Consider the following 19,618-nt stretch of genomic DNA (forward strand, 5'->3'; position numbering starts at 1 on the left):
CTGGTTTCTTTTGCTGAATATTTTGTCTAAGAGGTCATCCATGTTGCATATAGTTGTGGTTTTTCCATCTTCATTGCTATATAGTATTCCATTATATGGATATACCTCTATTTGTTAACAACTGGCTGTTGCATATTTGGGGGATATTATGAATTAAACTGCTGTGAACATACTTGTACATGTGTCTTGGTGACACACTCATTTCTCTTGAATGCACTTCCAGGAATGGAATTGCTGGGTCATAGTTTTTATATTTGGCTTTAGTATATACTACCAAACAATATTCCAAAGTGCTTGTATCAATGTACTCTCCTATTGTGTACACTTAAAAAAAAATTGATTTGTGTGAAATTGTACTAATGACCGCATATTGCTTTTCACTTACCCTCCCCCCTCGCATTATAGTTGTAGGTCCATCTCTACGGCTGTATGTCACTTCCAACATTCCATAGTGTTCATTCGTCCACCTTTACTTGCCTTCTTCCCCAGTGATGGACACCCTTGGTGCCTCTGACTTCCTGCAACCACAGTAACGTTGCAGTGATTATCTTCGTAAATGTCCTTGTAAGGAGTCTGGTGAGAATTTCTTGCAAAACCGTTGGTCATTGGGTCTGCGCCTCTTACTCTGATAAATAGCAATACCAGTGTCCACTCCCACCAGCTGTTCCTGAAGGTTCTGCATCCCACATTCCTGCCAATACTTGTCCTTTTTGAACTTTGTCAGCATAGTAGGTGTAAATATCTCATTAATATTTCAATTTGCATTTCTTTGCATACAAATACATTTTAGCACCCAGCTTCCCTTTTGTATGACACAAAATCAAAACAATGCCCCTTTGTGTGTAAAATTAAAGAGAGGTTTCTGGCTTGTGTGGACACCAAAGAAAGGGTGTCATTACTATCACTACTTGCCCGTGGTAGAAGTGCAGAAAATGTAACCAAGACCTTGTCTATACAAAAAGAAATAGACAGCCAGTTTGAAAGGGTATTGCCATGGACTGGAACAAAGAATATCCTTACATGATATTATTCTACACTGTCATTAAAAATTTTCCCAAACTTGGATCACCCCCATTACATATAATAATTCCTCACACCCATGGGGTGGGGGGAATCATCTGTTTGGTGCTTGGAGACAAACGTAACACATCTCTAGATATTTTAGAATTACAACAGCATATTATATAATTACCCCAAACAAACTTACAAACTAATTCTTTGAATGTCTGGCAGCAATTTTAAAAGGACATGAAAGGGTTTAATCCCTTCCACTATGTAGAGGGCCCCCTGGGAAGGCACCTGAGCATTCTAAATTGGCCCCTCTTACCCTTTTAGCCAAGAGGGACCTGCTTCTCACAATCCAATTGTCCACAGCTATTGCCTGAGCTTCTGTTCATGCCAAGGGTGAAACCTCATGATGGCTGGTACCATGGATGTGTCTCTCGCCCAGTGGGGTGAGCTGGGCCTCCCTGGAGAAGAAACCTGGGTTCCACAAGATATGTGATCAGTGCTGGGACCCTGCCAGCAGGCGAGGGGATCCCAAGACAGGTGCTGGGCGCGGAGGCCATGGGGGCATAGGCGACCAAGGAGACAGAACTAAACCTCACATCACCCTGCTTGGCCCCGGAGGATGGCTGGTTAGCCAGAGACGGGTAAGATTCCTCAGGGAAGGAACAACCTAAGACAGGCACAGTCGCACAGGGGCCATCAGGAGAGAACTTGGGGGTCAACAGAGGTGGGGCACAGACCTTCACCCCCCCCCCAAGTTTGTAGGGGCCTGAACCCTCACCCCTGCTGAAGGAGATCTCCTGCCCCCATGGCTGCTCAGCTTCACATGCCCAGCTCAAATCGGGACCCAGGTAACAGAGACTTGGCCGACAGCAGATGCCCTCTCACCGCAACAAGACTTGATGGAGATGTCTTGCACCCATGATCCGGGGAACTGGGGTCTAGGATATCTAAATCCAGCCTAGCACCAGGAATGCTCAGGGCCTACTCAAGAAGGCAAATAATCCTCTCCACTAATAATTACAGGGTAAAACAAGATGGTTGTTAGAATATTAAATTTGACAGTAAAATAGTAGTCAAGTTTTCAGACTAATTTAAATTGGCCAACCAAAATAGCATCTCTTTATATATTTAATGTTTATGTGTATGAGCCATAGGTTCCATTAAATCAGGGTTTCTCAACCTTGACACTGTTGACTTATTTGTGTGGGGGGCAGGCTGTCCTGGTCATGTAGCATTTTTAGCACCATCCCTGGCAATGTAGCAGTAGCACCTTCCCCCTAATTGTGACAACCAAAGGTGTTTGTAGACATTGACCATTGTCCTCTGACAGCAAAAGTGCCCCCAGTTGAGAATCAGTGCTGTAAAGGGACCAGAGTGAAGCAGACACTAATTAAATGTAAAATATCCAAAGGTATAGGCCACAGAGTTGAGCATTCAGAGTTAGAGGCAGATGGAAATCTGGTTATGGGGATATGGAATCGTTCCATTCTCTGACCTAACTAGATCCCAGTGGCATTAAAATCTGGGGTTGCGGTCCCCCACATTCTACTTATCTCCCAGTGCCCATTGATTTTGATTTAGAGATTTTCAGCCTGAGAACCAGGCCAACCCGGTGAACAGTGACACCCAGGGGACACTGATGTAGGGAACTGAGGCCAGGTTAGTGGGAAGTATCAGGGTGGGCAGCCAGAGGGAGATTCCAGCTGCGGTTGAGGAGCAATGAGAAAGCTGTGGGTGGAGAAGCAGTGCACTCCACCAGAGCCCATGATGGCCTCAGAGTGCAAAGCTGGGTGGATCGGAGCCTTGAGTGAGCAGCCTGAAATAGGCAGGGAAAGTGGCCCTACACTTCTTAAGGGCCTGGGAGGCTTGCTGTTGAGAATGCCAGTTGCCCCACTAGCCTTCTTTTCTCTTCCCTGAACATTATGAGGTTGTTCCTGCCTCAATGCTGTGACACATTATGTTTATTTTGCCTCAAATGTTCTTCCTTTAGTGCTCAAGATAGCCAGATCCTTCTTATCACTTAGGACTTGGGTTAGCTATCATTACAGACCTATTGTTTACTGCCATATTCACAGCCATGAGAACAGTGCTAAATGGGTTATGAATTTACCATGTTCATCATTTATTGGATAAAGAAATCTGTTGAGCTTAAGAAACTTCCTTAAGGTTACACATCAATTAAATGGAGAGCTGGGATTTGAACTCAGAGGTCATGTCTTCAAGGTCATGGTCTTATCATTATACTATACTTAACCTCCATCTGTTAAATGGATGATAACTTGTCCAAATTAGCAAATATTCAACTTGGAGTTGGGCAATGCCCTAGACATTGGACACAGTGTGGAGGAAGAAGGCAAAGGTCTGGCTTCATGGAACCCACAGTCTAGTCAGATTGGCTGACCTGCAAGGAGACAATGTCCATAGAATGTGATGAGTGTTGTGACAGGAGGTGAACCTGGTGAGTAGGACTTGGCCAGGCTGGAAGAGTAGGGGATGATGAAGAGGACTGTTCTATGAAGAGAGACATTGCATGTGAGAAGAACCTAATGACTTTGAGGAACAGAAAGAAATAGATCTTTGGAGGGTAGAGGAATTATTGGGGGTGGTTGAGGATGGGGGTGCAGGAGATAAGGACTCTAGGGACAGAGAATTTGAACTTTATCCTAAGGGTACTAATCTGCATCAATGACTCAGGTGGGATATTGGAGACACCAGGGTTAGGGTTTTTCTATGTGGATCTTATTTGACTTGGTAACCCAAGTACCAACCACAGGCTTTGATGGAGTTTATTAGCCAGGTGATCACACCAGGCTAGCCACAGGAATGGAGTTAATTAACTAACCACTTAATTAATTAATCAATCAATATATCATATAACTAAACAATTAGTTAAATAATTTGGTATTGAGTTCCTAATATATATCACACACTGTTCTAGGTGATTGGGGAGGCAGCATTGAATGAAAAAGCAAGATGTTGCCATCATAGATCTTGCATATCACTGCAGGCAAGAGAGTAAATGTTTAAGTAAAATGTGCAGTATGTTATATGATATGTGCTGTGGGAAAGGATAATGCAGGAAAGGGTACTGGGGGATAGCAGAGAGGATAGGTGTTCATAGAATTAAATAGGCAAGTTCTCACCGAGAAGGTGACATTTGAGCAAAGTCCAAAGGGAAATTGGGTGGAGTTCAGGTATAAATGACCTTGAAGCAACCTTGACATGTTTCAGAAGCACCAAGAGACTGGTGGGGCTGGAGTGTCATGAGCCCAGGGTGAGTCTTAGAGTTGAGGTCTGACAGAAAGAAGCCCACCATCTCTACACCTTGAAGGTGAGCATCCCCAAAGCCCCCTGGAAACTGTCCAAGGTTGTCCAGTCTGGCCACTGTCAGCTGAAGCAGCTGGTGCTGACTGGCAGGTATTACATGCCTCCAGCTCAGGTTCCCAGCCAGGGTGGCTTAACTCAGATTAAGTCCTTGATTTAATACAAGGTTTGTGTCCTATGTGCTTAAGGAAATGGCTTGATTTAACTGTTGAATCTATAAATTGACCTTTCAGTTGGGGGGTTTTCTTTTAATCTTTCCATTAGATCTAAAGATGCTAACTCTGTTTGCAGAGGAGTAGATACTGTTGTACCTCAAAGACTTTTGCATCTGTATGAACAGCCCCATGGGGATTCAGTTTACTTGGGCTAACCTTCAGAGAAGGCCTAACTGTTCTGGCATAGCTCTTTCCCTTGCAGTGTATATTACATACATATAAAAGTATGAAGAACGCAAAGTACTTTAAAGGAGGGAGAGCAGTAATTTGGCCATGCAGTTGTGGGAAGAAATTTATCGAACAACTATCATGTGCCAGACGCTATTTTGGGTGCTGAGGATAGGACAGTGAACAACATAGATACAAATCTTGACCTTATAGGCTTACATTCTAGTAGGGTGGTGGGAAGAAGAGAGAATTTAAAAATAAAATTATGTTATATGTTAGATGGTGGAAAGAGCTGTGAAAAAAAAGAAAATGGGGTGGGCCAGAGGGGATTTATGGGGGGAAAAAAAGGGGACATATGTAATGCTTTCAACAATAAAGAATTATTTAAAAAAAGAAAAAGAAAACAGGGCCAGGGCATGTTGGGAGTAGTGGGGTTCCAATTTAAAATAGGATGGTTAGATAAGGGTTAATATCCAAAATTTATAAAGAATGCATATATCTGAACACCAAAAACAAAACAAAACAAACACACACACACACACACACACACACACACACACACACAAAACCACAGAACAATCCATTTTAAAAATGGACAGAAGACCTAAGTAGACATTTCTTCAAAGAGGACACACTGACGGCCAAAAGATATATGAAAAGATGCTCAACATCACTAATCACGAGAGGGATGCACCTCACACCTGTCAGAATGGCTATCATCAATAAATCAACAAACAATAAGTGTTGGTGAGGATGTGGAGAAAAGGGAACTCACACACACTGTTGGTGGGATTGCAAATTGGCGCAGCCCCTATGAAGGTTTCTCAAAAAATTAAAAATAGAACTACCTATGACCCAGCAATTCCACTTCTGCACATTTGTCTGAAGAAATGCAAAATACTAATTTGAAAAGATACTAGTATATGCACCCCTGTTCATTGCCCCATTATTTATAATTGCCAAGATATGAAAGCAATCTAAGTGCTCAGTAAGAGATGATTGGATAAAGAAGATTTGGTACATATATACAATGGAATATTGTTCAGCCATAAGAAAGAAAAAAATCTTACCACTTGTGATAAGTTGGATGGAAGCATAATAATCAGAGTATATTATGCTAATGTAAAATAAATCAGACAGAGAAGACAAATATTATATGATTTCACTTATATGTGGAATCTAAAGAACAAAATAAACACATAAACAAACAGAAACAGACTTATAAATACAGAGAACCAACTGAGGATTGCCAGATGGGAGGGGGGTTAGAGGGATTGAGTGACAAAGGGGACAGGATTAAGAAGTACAAATTGGTAGTTACAGAATAGTCACGGGGATGTAAAGTACAGCATAGGGAATATAGTTAATAATATTTTAATAACTCTATATGGTGTCGGGGGGTATTGGAAATATCAGGGGAAACACTTTGTAAAGTATATGATTGTCTATCCACTGTGCTGTGCACCTGAAACTAGTGTAAGATAATATTGAATGTCAGTTGTAATTGAAAAATTTAATAGAGTAATAAAATAGGGTGGTCAACATTTTTGTTGTTACAAAGGAAATTATTGGGAAAATTGGTGAAATATGGATAAGGTTTATGGATTAGATAATAGTATTAAGTCAGCATAAATTTTCTGACTTCATGTAGTAGTTATCCAAGGAAATGACTTTGGTCTTAGAAAATAGACAACGAAGTTTTTAGGTGTAAAGGAATATCATGACCTCAACTCACTCTCAAGTGGCTCAGAAAATAATACAAGTCTATATATATATATATAGGGAGAGAGAGAGAGAGAGAGAGAGAAGATGATATATGATATAGCTTGTGTGGGAAAATCTTGACTGTTTTGGGGAACTAGATGAAAAAGGTATATGAGAGTTCTTTATATGAATCTTACAACTTTCCCGTTAGTGTGAAATTATTTCAAAACCTAAACATTTTACAAAACGAAGCCAGCAAAATGGTTGGGGGCCACCACAATTTTTCATGCTCACTTCTCACCGCTCTGCTCTTCCCTGTTCAACACTGAAGCTTGACTGAATTATGTGTAACCCTCTTCTCTTCTTCCCATCCCCCCAACTCACCAACATGCCTTTTCACAATTTCTTACATTTGTTTTCTCTTTTTCTTTTTCTTCCTGGAAAACTCCTATTCAACCTTTAAAACCCTCATCTGTGAAAACTTCTTTTTGTCATCTCCGACTTACCCCACAGGGAATTTAAAAAAAACACCCTTCCTCTTTATCTTGTTTTTCTTTCTATTACTGCATGGGAAACACATTAATGCTTTTATTTTGGATTTGGTTATAAGTCCTTTTACCTTTTCTTTCTGACTGTGAGTATATGAATCTTATGCAAGGGCTGGGTCCCATTCACCTTCCTATTCCAGCCTAGCCTGTGCCCAGCCCAGAGTAGAGGCTCAGGAGAAGATTGTTGAAGTGAATTGAAGGGTCTGGTTGGAGAGCAGGAGCGTGGGGAAGGGATGGATGGCACAGGGAAAGGAGGGATCCTGATGGAGCCACCTAGCTGTCAGCTCAGTAAGCAGAAAGACCTTTTTGTGGAGATAGATACTGACACATCTGCAGTCGAGGCAAAACTGTCTAGGGAATCTTACAGGGCAGGGAGACATTTGCAGAAGATTTACATCCCAGGGAGGGCTGACAGTGACTGGGAGTGTGACAGGGCCAGGGAGGGGCTGGGATAAAATAATGGGTAGAATTATGACTTAGCTTGGTCTAAAAATAAATTGATAGTGGGATATTGACCAGTTAGCCTTTTCTATTAAATGATCGTGACTTCTTTTGACCAAAATCACAGGAGCTCAGGGCTGAACAGAAGCTCACAAGTCATTAGTCCAAAACTCCTGGAGTACTCGCACCCCTCATTACTTTGATGCCCCTGGGTTTAAGCTTGAGGAATCTGACCCTGAATATTAACCTTCCAAGTGGAATGGGGAATACAAGACTGTTAACAGACCCATTTCCGTCTTACTGGGTGCCCGGGGAACTGATATTCTTTGTTGTACGTGACACAATTTTCAGTCCTTGAAGCTATTGATAGACTGTAGTACAAGTCAGGGTTTTCCCCAACGTTTGGAGACTCAGGCACAAATTGATGAGAACAGAGTAGGGTCCTGCGGGGTCTGGAGCAGTCTGCTGATGAGGGAGAAGGGGATGCTGTAGAATGCAGCAGCATGGTGAATAAAAGGAAAGAGTCTCAGAGACAGAGAACTTTGGGCATGCGTGCATGCGCCACAGCCACGTCACTCACCAGCTGTGAAATGGGGAGAGTCAGTGTACCTACCTCAAAGGGTGTTTGTGTGAGGATTAAATGAGTTAATGCCTGTCACATGCTTAGTGTAGTGCCTGACACATAGTAAGTGCTCCATAAATTCAGTTAATAAAAATCTAATAAAAGAGTAAAAATAACATATCTCAATTTTTGATATGTCTCTCCTACTAGTCCATGAGCACTTCTGAGCCAGGGCCGTGTCTCATTTCCCTGTGACACTCCTCACCCTCCACAAGGGCTGGTGCACAGAAGGTGCTTGGTAAATGCATTTCTGGAACTGCGTTAGACCCACCATCCTTGTAGCCCAGGTTTTGTTTCCAGGAAGGGCACTGTGTGTCTCTCTGGTTCACAGGTGTATTCTGAGCACCTAGCATGGCAGCTGGCACATAGTAGGCACTTAAACACTTGTTGACTAGTAGAAGAATACATAAAAGGGGCAGTAAGCGTGGTTTCTGAGAGGAGTCCACAGTAATGCCACATGCATGCTGCAGAGACTAGGCAGGGCTGCTGGCCACACTGGGGCTTTTTCTGGGATAATGCTAACAACTCATAGAGCAGCCACCAGCTATGAGCACTCCCCCTCTCTAAAAATCAATCAATAAAAAATATATATAAGATGCAAGTGAGCCCCAGAACCAAGCTTTTTCAAAATTCTGTAAGCCAATAAATCTCATTTTTTTGCTTAATCCATTTTAAGTTGGGGTTCCCATCAATTGCAACAAAAAGAGTCCTAACCAATACACGTTAAACTCTAAAACAAAAAACCTCTGAATGATGCTTTATAACTTAATTTTGAGGGGCCCTTGGGGTTTTGGTTTTGGACAAATTATTCAAGGGTTTATGCCTTTCTGATTCATATTCTTGACATTTTCTGCTATTCTTTGATGTTTATTTATTTAAAAAATGTTTTTAAATAAATATTTTAAAAATATTTAAATAAATGTTTAAATAAATGTTTTTAAATAAATGTTTTTTAAAAAATGTTTTAGAGAAGAAGGGAGAGGGAGAGCGAGATAGAAACTTCAATGATGAGGAGAGTAGGAAAAAAGATGGTGACCGGCAGGAAGGTAGGGAGAGAGAGAGTGTGAGTGAGGAACCCATAGAGGAGAGTGTAGACGTGTGTGGTGTGTGTGTGTGTATGAGCTAGGGTCAGTTAGATTCTGCATGTCTTCCAAGGGGCTGCCTAACCGGGCAGTCCTAGAAGGCGGAGCCCCGCGCACAAAGCGGACACTTCTCAGCGGCTGGTGCGGACGCGGAGACCAGGCCATCTTGAGAAACAGAGCTGCCTGAGACTCGGATCCTGGCTTCTGACACAAACCAGGACCCTGCAGCCACTGGGGACAGAGAACTGCTATCACAGCTTCAGACCAATGAACAACAAGAATCCAGACTTCCCGGCAGATTTCCGTGAGTCAAAGAGCCTATCCCCCCCCCCTCCCCCGAAGGCGCGGATAGCGCCATAGTAACTGATAGACCCACCCCTGGCCCAAGCTGCAGAGCTTTGCGCAGGGAAGCGCTCCCCCTTAGGGAATTTGGCGCGCGCATGCCCGCGTGGGACAGAAGCAGCTCCCTGTCAGGGAAATCTGTCAGTGCGCACAGAGGGCTCTCCTTCGGGGAATTTGGGGGAATTTGGCTTGCGGGTCACAGCTCCCCCTTCGGGGAATCTTAGTGCTTGCACAGAGGGGCTTCCCCTTTGGGGAATTTGGCGCGCAGGATGGACTCCGCCCCCTTTCCGGGATTCCGGTAGAGTGCACAGAGCCAGCTCACCTTCAGGAAATCAAGAGTGTGCGCCCTAGCCGGTTTGGCTCAGTAGAGAGAGCACACACAGGTCGCAGCTCCACTTCAGGGAATTTGGCACACCGGACACAGCTGCCTGGGATCCCTGACTCACAGCACATTCACACTAAGAGCCATCGACCCCAATTGTTGGTGCATGCACACACTCAACGAGAAACCGCACAAGGCAACAGAGACTCTGACACTCGATTCTTGGTGCAGACACAGGGAAACTCTGACTCCTGGCACATGCTAAGGATCTCATTTTCGGCACATACCAACAGTGTGGTGCAGACAGGGCCCCTGATTCTAAGTGTGCACACGAGACCACACGGAACACTGGGGACACTGACCCTGGGCAAGTCTGGTTCCCACCAACCAAAGGCAGCCACACGTCCTAGTGTCAGAGCACTTCAGTGAAACTCGGGTGGAGCGAAGTCCCCACAGCACACGGCCCAGGTCCACGCAAACGGAAGCTTGAGCTTTCTGGTGATAGCCAGAATGGGGAAACGAAATAACTCACAGAGGAAAGAAAATGTGGAGTCGCCAAGAAAGGAAATAAGTGAAACTGAAGCTTGCAACATGACCGAAAAGGAGTTCAGAGTAATGGTCGTGGAATTTATACATCGGATGGATGAGAAAATCAACAACTTATGCAAGAATCAGGAAGAAATGAAAAGTGATATAGCTACAATCAAAAACACCATGGAAAGTTTCAACAGTAGACTACAAAAAGCAGAGGACCGAATTAGTGAGTTAGAAGATCAGGTACAGAAACAAGCTCAATCTGAACAGCAATTGGAGAAAAAAATTGAAACTTCAAAGATGAGAGAGAAACATTGATCAGCTGCCTCCTGCACGCTCCCTACTGGGGATCAAGCCCACAACCTGGACATGTACCCTGATTGGGAATGGAACCATGACCTCCTGATTTGTAGGTCGACACTCAACCATGGAGCCACACTGGCCGGGCTGATGTTTGTTTCTTGATCATGAGTCCTTTCTTACATATGCTGTAAGGTTTCAAAAATCTAAGCAAATCTTTAGCCTGGACCCATGATTTCTCTTCTTAAAAATAAATCGTGTGTGTGTGTGTGTGTGTGTGTGTGTGTGTGTGTGTTAAAATATTTCATTTTGCCAGAAATCTAAATTTAGAAATACAGGAAAACGTGAGGGGGGAAAAAAAATCCAGTGAGGTCCTATCTGACCCAGACTAGTTAACATTTCCCCCAAATTCTTTCCCAACTTTTCTTGCCTTTGCACAGATGACTGGATTACACTCTACAAGTAGTTTGGCATATTGCTTCAGATTGTTTTTGCAAAGTTAATACATGCACATGACATAGGATGTAAAAGATACCGTGTGCTCTGCTGCACCTTGCATTTTCCACTCAGTGGTTAGTCTTGGAAAGGGTTCTCTATCAGTTCAGAGAGAGCCGCCTCCTTCCTCTGTGCTGTGGATGCACCAGAGAGCATGAAGCAAACCCCCTTTGTGGGGCGCTTAGTTTGTTTGCAGGTTTTGAGCCATTATAAGCCAGTGCTGCACGTCTTTGTGCACGAAGCTTTTGTGCTAGTTCCAAAGGATGCTCTGTCTGAAAAGAAAGAGCGGGGTCAAATGGCAGGAACGCTTTTTACAGCCCCTGGTGCCATTGTGGAATTACCTTGGCAAAGGACGGCCATCCTTGCTGCTCCTTCCTGTTGCAAATGAAAACGCTATGCATGTGTGTGTTTTTAATGTTTGTTTGGCACTGAGATCAGTGCCTGCCACATAATAAGTGCTTAATATCATAGATGTTATTACTGCTGCTATTATTATTTTTTCCCTCTTACTCTACTCACTTTTTTTCTGCCTCATTAGTATCACTTGAGAACCTACTGTCAGTCTTTCCATTATGCAACCCTCTCCGCCAAGCACAGGGACTGTGATCTAGGAAACAGATTTTTTTTCCTCTGAATTTTTAAGAAATGTTCTTTTCCCCTCTCAGGACATAATTCTGAAAAAGAAACAGTGATACTCCCTTGGGTAGGTTGTGATCTAAAATGGGACTTTCTCCCAAGTTTCTGGTTGCTTTAGGGCCAAGTTTTAGGGCCCAGTCAAAATCCCAGGTCATTAGCACAGAGCCTGGCACATCATGGTACTTAATTTTTGAATGAATGAATGATTGAATGTTGGGTTCTTTGATCAATATCTCCACTAGTGAACTGTAAGCTCAATGAGGAATGGGACCATTCTTTCTTCTGGTTTCTTTCTTAGCAAAAACATGTATTGAGTATTTGTTAAATAAATAAATGGATAAATCCAGGTGTCTGGATTGCTACTAAACTAGTTATAAAACAATCCTTGCGTGGGAACTCAATCCAAATTTGGCTGCCTCTTCAGCATCATCACCTGCGAACCTTTTAACAATTGCTAACAGATTCCCAGGGACCACATACAGTCACTCTAATAGAAACTACTAGGGATAGGGTCAGGATTCTATATTGGGAAACCTCCCCTGGTGATCCCAATGTAGCCAACTTTGCAGAAGAAGATCACGGACCAGTGCTTGGGGGACCACTGGCATTTCCTACCCCAGTAGCCCATTACATTTTTTAAAAAATTTTTTTATTTCTGAAGTGGCCTCTTGGCTGCTCTGTGGGTGATCTTATCTGCGAGTACATACTATTTCACTCTGATAAGCCACCCTGACTCTCCAGCAGCTTCCCAGGCTTTAATCCTATTAATAAACCTGTCCCCTGGCCTCTGAGGATGTGCCCTTTATATCTTGCCCGTTAAGGCTGCAGCAAACAGCTTTTCCTAGCATTCCACCACAACTCAGTTTTATTACAAAGTTTTGCTCTCTTTTGGAGAAATAGACTTGATGCCCGTGATTTCAATCACCAGGCTCTTGCTGGCCAAATGGCTCATGTAGTGTTTTTATGGGGCTCTAGAGATCTCACCATATTGTGGAAGTAGCAGGCCAGGAAGGCATTAGCATTGGGCCATCCCTTTTGTGTGCAGATGGTGTGCTGGGGCTTGTTACAGGTATTTACATCCATAGCGGGTATTGTTATTACACTTTTCAGGTGAAGAGACTGAGGTCAGAGAGATGACAAATGGTCCAAGGATACGGGTTAGCAATGTTACTGGTTCAAAGTCAATGTGCCCAATGCTTCAAAAGGCCAATATTCAAGATGTCAGAGTTTGGAGTAAGGAAAGGTTTGTTGATTGAGAAGGGGCCAGCTCAAGAAGGTGGGGGCCTTAGAGGTCCCTCAAACCCATCTTCCGACAGCCCAGAATTCAGGCTTCTTTTATGTCAAGGGAAGAGAGAATGGGCAGGGCAAGAGGTGATCGATAACCAAAGACCTCTGGGTGCCAACAGGGATTCAAGGAAAGGCAGATTTAGATTTCTACATCTCTAAATCTCTTTGTTCCTGGTCATTGACCACTGCTGATGGGAGTCTGGTTTGCATATAGACTCCTGCATATATTTCACAAACAGTCATTATTTTGTACATATTTTCTGGAGAGGCACTTTCTTACAAAAACTCAAGCCTCAAGCAGAATTCCTCTGATAATTAGCATACCAGGCATTTAGCTCTGCTCCAGCAGGAGTACTCTTGAATGTCAGGATTTAAACCCAGGCCTGTAAGATTCCAAAATCCCAGCTGGGAGCCCTGGGAGGGCCAGAATGTGCAGGTTGAAAGGGGGCTGGGCAACATGCAGGGCCAGATCTGTTGTGAAGGAGATGGATCCTGGGCCAGGAGAGACTGAGTGGGTGAGCTGAGTGGGGGGGTCCCTGAGTCTGTCACACCAGGATGGGAAGTAATAAAGGGCTCCTGAGATTTTGCGTGGGAAGGAAGGCGCGGTGAAAAGCACTTTGGCAGCAGTCTGTAGGCTGCTCAGGATCATAATTTGTCACCAGCTAAGCTTGCCATTTAATTCAACCATCCAACAAACATTTATCGAGTTTCCTCTTGTGTGCAGGAAGTGGGGGGTGCTGGGAAAACAAGGTGGAAAAGGTCCCTGCTATTTTGGAGCATACATAATACTATATTAATAATCATTATAATCATAGCAGCCAACAGTCATGGAGCACTTAAGTGCTAGGCACAGTTTTAATTACTTTACATATATTAATACATTCAACTTAACAACCCCCCTCTGAGGCAAGTACTATTATTATCGCTGTTTTACTGTTGACCCCAGAGGGGCTCTGCTGGGACTGGGACCTTTGACTATTGGCTTCCGTGGTCTGTAATCTGATCCCCTGGACTCCGGTTCCTCCCATTTGGCCACAGGCCATTTTCTTCAACTTTGTTCAGTAGCTTTTGATAACTTCCAGTTTCATTTACTGTGTTTTGTGTTCTTAATTGTTCTCACAGGCATTTCTTAAAGAGTCTGCTTCTAAAACGTAAAGCATTTAATTGGCCTCCGTGGTGAAAAGGCAGGCACCTGCATTTTGTAGAATGTCATCGGTATGCAAATTACCAGACAGACTCAGCGTCTTTCCACGGAGCAGAATTTGGGGCTGCCTGGAACCCACTCCTGGCTCCTCCATTGCCCAGGTTCCCCTGCTCCTGTGACCTGACATTGATTTGGCATCTGTTGAATTGTTGAATTCAATAGGACTCGTTTTTTCACTTCTCTCCTCCTAAGTGCCCAGCCCAATGAAGTTGACCAAGACCTGCCCTGGAGAAGTCTACAGTGGAGCTGTTGAGATAGGACACATCAGGATGCAATGCTGAGATCACAGCCGTGCATTGGGGATTGCCAGATGCTATGTAGGTTCAGAGAAGGGAAATAGTAGCATGGATTTTGCTAGGGAGGAAGAGTGGGAAATGAGGCAGGTTAGTAAGAAACTAGGAAAATTCCCTGGCAAGTGGAATGAGGAAACTGAGACAAATGGTTGAACAAATGGCCCGGAATGGCTGAGCAATTAACAGCCAGCTGATAAATCACAATTCTCTACCCCACCTAACCAAAGATACCTAAGAGCAGGTGGTTTACTAGTAAATCACCTTAGGGAGATAGATAACAAAAAAACAAAACAAAGCAAAACACACAATTAGAGTCAGACTAATCTAAGATAAAGTAAAACTAATCAGAAAATGACCCCAGACCTCTTACACGCTCATTTTAATACTAAACAACACACCCAGAAATCTAATGAGCATTCTGTTGAGATCCTCCCCTGGGACCTCCCCTAAAATTCCTGCCTATAGAAAATAGATAAAACCCTCAGGACAAAGGACTCCAGCGAGGATCCTCTTTGAGCACACCTGCACCCCCTTTCCTCAGGCGTGTACTTTGCTTCTTCTAGCCTAAGCTCTAAAGGTCCCATCAAGACCTGCACCCAGGGGAGCAATGGGCAGCTTACCCCCGTTCTCTCTCCAGGGGCCCTTCCTTCGCCTCACTGCCCCAGGCTTTAATAAACTTACTCTCCCTTGCACCTGGACTGTGTATCTTCAAATTTTTCCTATAGGAGTCAAGAGTGTGGAGGTCACCTGACACACCAAAGATCCCAAGGAGATAATATATTAAAGCTGTAGTTCTCAACCAAGGGTGATTTTGTCCCCCAGGGAACATCTGGCAATATCTGGAGATATTTTTTCATTTTCACATCTAGGCAATACTATTGGCATCTAATTTGTAGAGGCCAGGGATGCTGCTGGACATCCGACAGTGCGTAGGACAGGCCACCTTAACAAATAATTGTAAAAGCCTTGAGTATCAACAGAACTAAGGTTGAGAAACCCTATGTTAGAGGTTGCTCATTTTTGCTGAGACCCTACACCCTCATTCTTCCAGAGATGTTAATGCTCCCATCCAGACAGAATATTCCCATTAAGAGCTTTGGAGATGCCTCCAGCGTTGTGGGTTGGCCCAGGTCTATTCCACGGCTCTCTTCCTCCGTGGACCAGCAGTCCCTCTTTAAATCTTGTCCGTTTGTAACATAACCCCAAGGCTCATGCTGTCCTTTCCAGAGTAACGCCACTGTGACCACCGGATGGCTTCTGTTCTCTGGCCTTGAAATTGCACCTGCTCAGACAAGGACTCAGACCTCGATGAAAGCTCTGGAAAAGTGTCCCTGCTGGGGCAGCCCTTGGCTCTCTTGCCCTGAAGGTTCAAGGGGGTGGCATAGCATAGTGGTTGAAGCATGGTCTTTAAAGGGGGACCTAAATTAGAAACCCAGCTACTGCTCTCAGACAAGTTACTGACCCTCCCTAAAACTCTGTTTCTGTCTCTATAGAATGGGGCCCTTCCTTCTACATTACCTACCTGGGTTGTGAAGAGGATGAAATGAGATAATCATGTGTCTCAGTCAGCTCTTGCTGCAATAACACCATATAACAAATACCCTCAGAATTTTAGTGGCATACCACAGTAAGCTTCTGTGATAATTAATTTTTTAAAATATATTTTTAGTGATTTTAGAGAGAGGACAGGAGAGGGATAGAGAGACAGAAACATCAATGTGAGAGAAACATCAATCGGCTGCCTCCTGCACACCCCCCACTGGGGATAGAGCCTGCAACCCAGGCATGTGCCGTGACTGGGAATCAAACCAAAACCTCCTAGTTCATGGGCCAACACTTAATCACAGAGCCACACTGTCTGAGCTGTGATGATTAATTTTATGTGTCAACTTGACTGGATCATGGGTGGAGTGCCCAGATATTTGGTCTAACACTATTCTGGGCGTGTCTGAGAAGGTGTTTCTGAATGAGATTAACATTTGAATGAATGGACTGAGTAAATCAGATTGTTCTTCCTAATGTGGGTGGGCCTCATCTATCAACTGAAGTCCTGGTTAGAACATAAACTGAGTCAGGGAAACTTGCTGCCCGACTGTGTGAGTTGGGACATTGTTCTTCTGTCGTTGGACTGGAATTTACATCATTGACTCTCCTGATTCTCACACCTTTGGAATATATATCGTAGTGGTTCTGTTTTTCTGGTGAACCGTGATTAAAATAGCATCCATCTCCTGCCCATGCACCTGCAGGTTGCTGTGCTGTGATTTGGCTGTTTAGACTAGTTTTGCCTCCTGTGGTTGACCCAGGTCTATTCCACAGCTCTCTTCCTCCGTGGACCAGCAGCTACCCATGATATGTTCTTTGCAAGCTGAAAGGCAGGAGCAGGAGAGGGCAAGCCCAACCTTGCAAGTACAAGCTTTTGCATAAAGCAACATTTGCTTCCACCACACTGACCAAAGTGAGTCACATGGCCGAGCCTCAAGTTGGTGGGGCTGGGAAGCATACGCTGCCCACAGTAACAAGGAGAGAGGAACAGTAATCCAGACTTCCACTTATGCATGGTGAGGGCTCCACAAACGTGTTTTTTGTCCTAGATATGATTCCTTACTCTGCACTAGTTCAGTCTTTGTTCCCTAGCCTGGTGCTCTGACCTCCAATTGATCTATGTGCGAATCAGCTTAAACCTCTTGCCTGTGAACCAACTCAGATCTGTTCATTTGGCCCTCCCTGGGGCCTCAGTTTCCTCTTCCATGCCTTCGTGTTTAGTTGTATAAATAGGCAGCTCACCCTCTGTCACTTCCTGGTGTTTTTGCTGATGGAAGTGGGGTTCTTGCGTTGTTGTGAGAAAAGGCATTTTTGGGGGGACCCACAGGGAGGATGAGCTCTGGTGGTAAGATTTATTTGGGTGAAAATAGAAGGCTGTCCCTCCTGGGTTCCCAGTGTCCCATCTCCACCCGTGTCCAAAGTTCCTGTGCCATGTTAAAGCTCAGTCCGTCTAACCTCTCTTACCATCTGACTAGCTTAGCTTGTGTTCCCATCTGCGACCTGAAGCTGTGCGTTTGGACTCTGCCCGCCCATCGGCCACAAGGCTGCTAGGGCCACATGACTATGGAGAGAAAATGTGAGAACAAATGGGACCAGCACAGGTCACGGAGCTGGAGAGAGAGAGAGAGAGAGAGAGAAAGCGAGCTCCTCTTTGTTTCCCTGGGATTATATTATCTCGGGTTTGGGAAGAACCAGGAACTTTTTCAAAATAACCCATCAACTTCCCAAGCTTTCAGGCTTCTGGTGGGTTCACCCCCTAGCCAATTGATCTCTTTCCCAGGTTAGACTGTCATGTCTCTATGTTTAGGCACCTCCCCCTGTGCCATTTTGACTTCTATTGCATTTGTGCTCACCTCCCCCTGCTCCCTCCACAATCGGTTCCAGAGCGGGGGATGGGGGGGTCGAGGGGGGGGTAAGGGAGTAAGGAGGGATGTAATCCTTGGTGGGCAATGCTGTGACCCCCTGGAGTGTATGAAGCTATAGCTTACTGGTGAAACAGTCATGTGATTCCCTTTGCTCTCTTTCTATTAATATCTAGCTACCTATGATAACAGTATCACTATTCTATAGGAGTACATGTTAGCCATTTTTTAAAAAAAATTTATCCTCACCTGAGAATATGTTTATTGATTTTAGAGATAAAGAAAGGAAGAGAGAGAGAAAAACATCCATGTGAGAGAGAAACATTGATTGGTTGCCTCCCATACACACCCCAACTGGGGTCAAACCCACAACCTAGGTAGGTGCCCTGACCAAAATCAAACCCACAACCTTTGGGTGTACAGGACAATGCTCCATGCAACTAAGCCATCCGCCAGGGCTCATGTTAGCTTTTATTTATTTATTTTAAAATGTATTTTATTGATTTTTATTATTTTATTTTTTTTTACAGAGAGGAAGGGAGAGGGATAGAGAGTTAGAAACATCGATGAGAGAGAAACATCGATCAGCTGCCTCCTGCACACCCCCCACTGGGGATGTGCCTGCAACCAAGGTACATGCCCTTGACTGGAATCGAACCTGGGACCCTTCAGTCCACAGACCGATGCTCTATCCACTGAGCCAAACCAGTTAGGGCATCATGTTAGCTTTTAAATGGTAGGCGCTGTTGACCTGAATTTACTCGGTCTTGATTCATTGGAACTTCCCTTTAGTCTCAGACTCTCTAGCTGCTTAAGTCCTCCCCTTCTTTCCAGGGTCTGGTCCACCAGTAAACCACTTAAAGGGGCTCCACCTTCAGGAGCCTATTCTCATTGTCATCATCGTCCCCACTCAGCTTGGTGAGCGTCGCTGCTGTCCGATGACTAGGTCTTTCAGTGCATTGACATGGTCACGTGGACAGGGCTCTGAAATCCACAGGGTACTCGGCAATATTTGTTGATACTGAGGGTTCCTAAAACGCTGTTGATATTTCTCATTTGTTGGAGACAGATGTTCCCATAGACCAAGCAAGTATGGAGCATGCTGGTTAAACTCACAGCCTTGAGAGTAATACTCCTAGTTCTTAGTCTGCTACGTATTGTAATCACTGGGGACATTGTGCTAGTGCGGATGCCTGGGTCCTGTACAGAATGATTTGGATTTAAAGGGGTGTGGCCTGGACATCAGGATTTTTAAAAGCTTCCCATATGATGCTAGCGTGCAGTCAAGGTTGGGTGGTACCACTTTATTTTTAAACCTTGGCTTTGCACGTACCAGCTACAGCTTTGTCAGGTTAGCCCAGCAGAGCCTAATGCCTGCCCCTATAAAAGGAGACTCACTCAGGCTACGTAAAATGCAACAAAATAGGCCACTAACAAGCACTCAGCAAGCATCATTACAGTCCTTTAAAGTGGAACTTTGTTTTATTCAAAAGAGATAGGTCCCTTAGTGAAAAATTAGGACAAAATAGAAAATGAAGGGAAAGAAACCACTTTGAGTCCTACCCCTGCAACTTTTAGTGGATTGCCTTTCGTTTTTGTCTTTTTCATGCTGCACCTCTTTTTATTTGGCTTTTAACCAAGGTTGAAATCAATGTGAAATACAATTTATGCCCAGCTTTTCTT

The 19,618-nt window shown here is 44.2% G+C and overlaps 1 pseudogene; it reads right to left on the reverse strand.

Moving 5' to 3' along the window:
- The window catches only part of LOC103286281 (28S ribosomal protein S5, mitochondrial-like), a 59,306-nt pseudogene extending 46,479 nt beyond the window's left edge, over positions 1-12,827 (reverse strand).
- Between the last annotated feature and the right edge of the window lie 6,791 nt (positions 12,828-19,618).

Source organism: Eptesicus fuscus, chromosome 4 (assembly GCF_027574615.1).
Source record: "Eptesicus fuscus isolate TK198812 chromosome 4, DD_ASM_mEF_20220401, whole genome shotgun sequence".
NCBI lineage: Eukaryota > Metazoa > Chordata > Mammalia > Chiroptera > Vespertilionidae > Eptesicus > Eptesicus fuscus.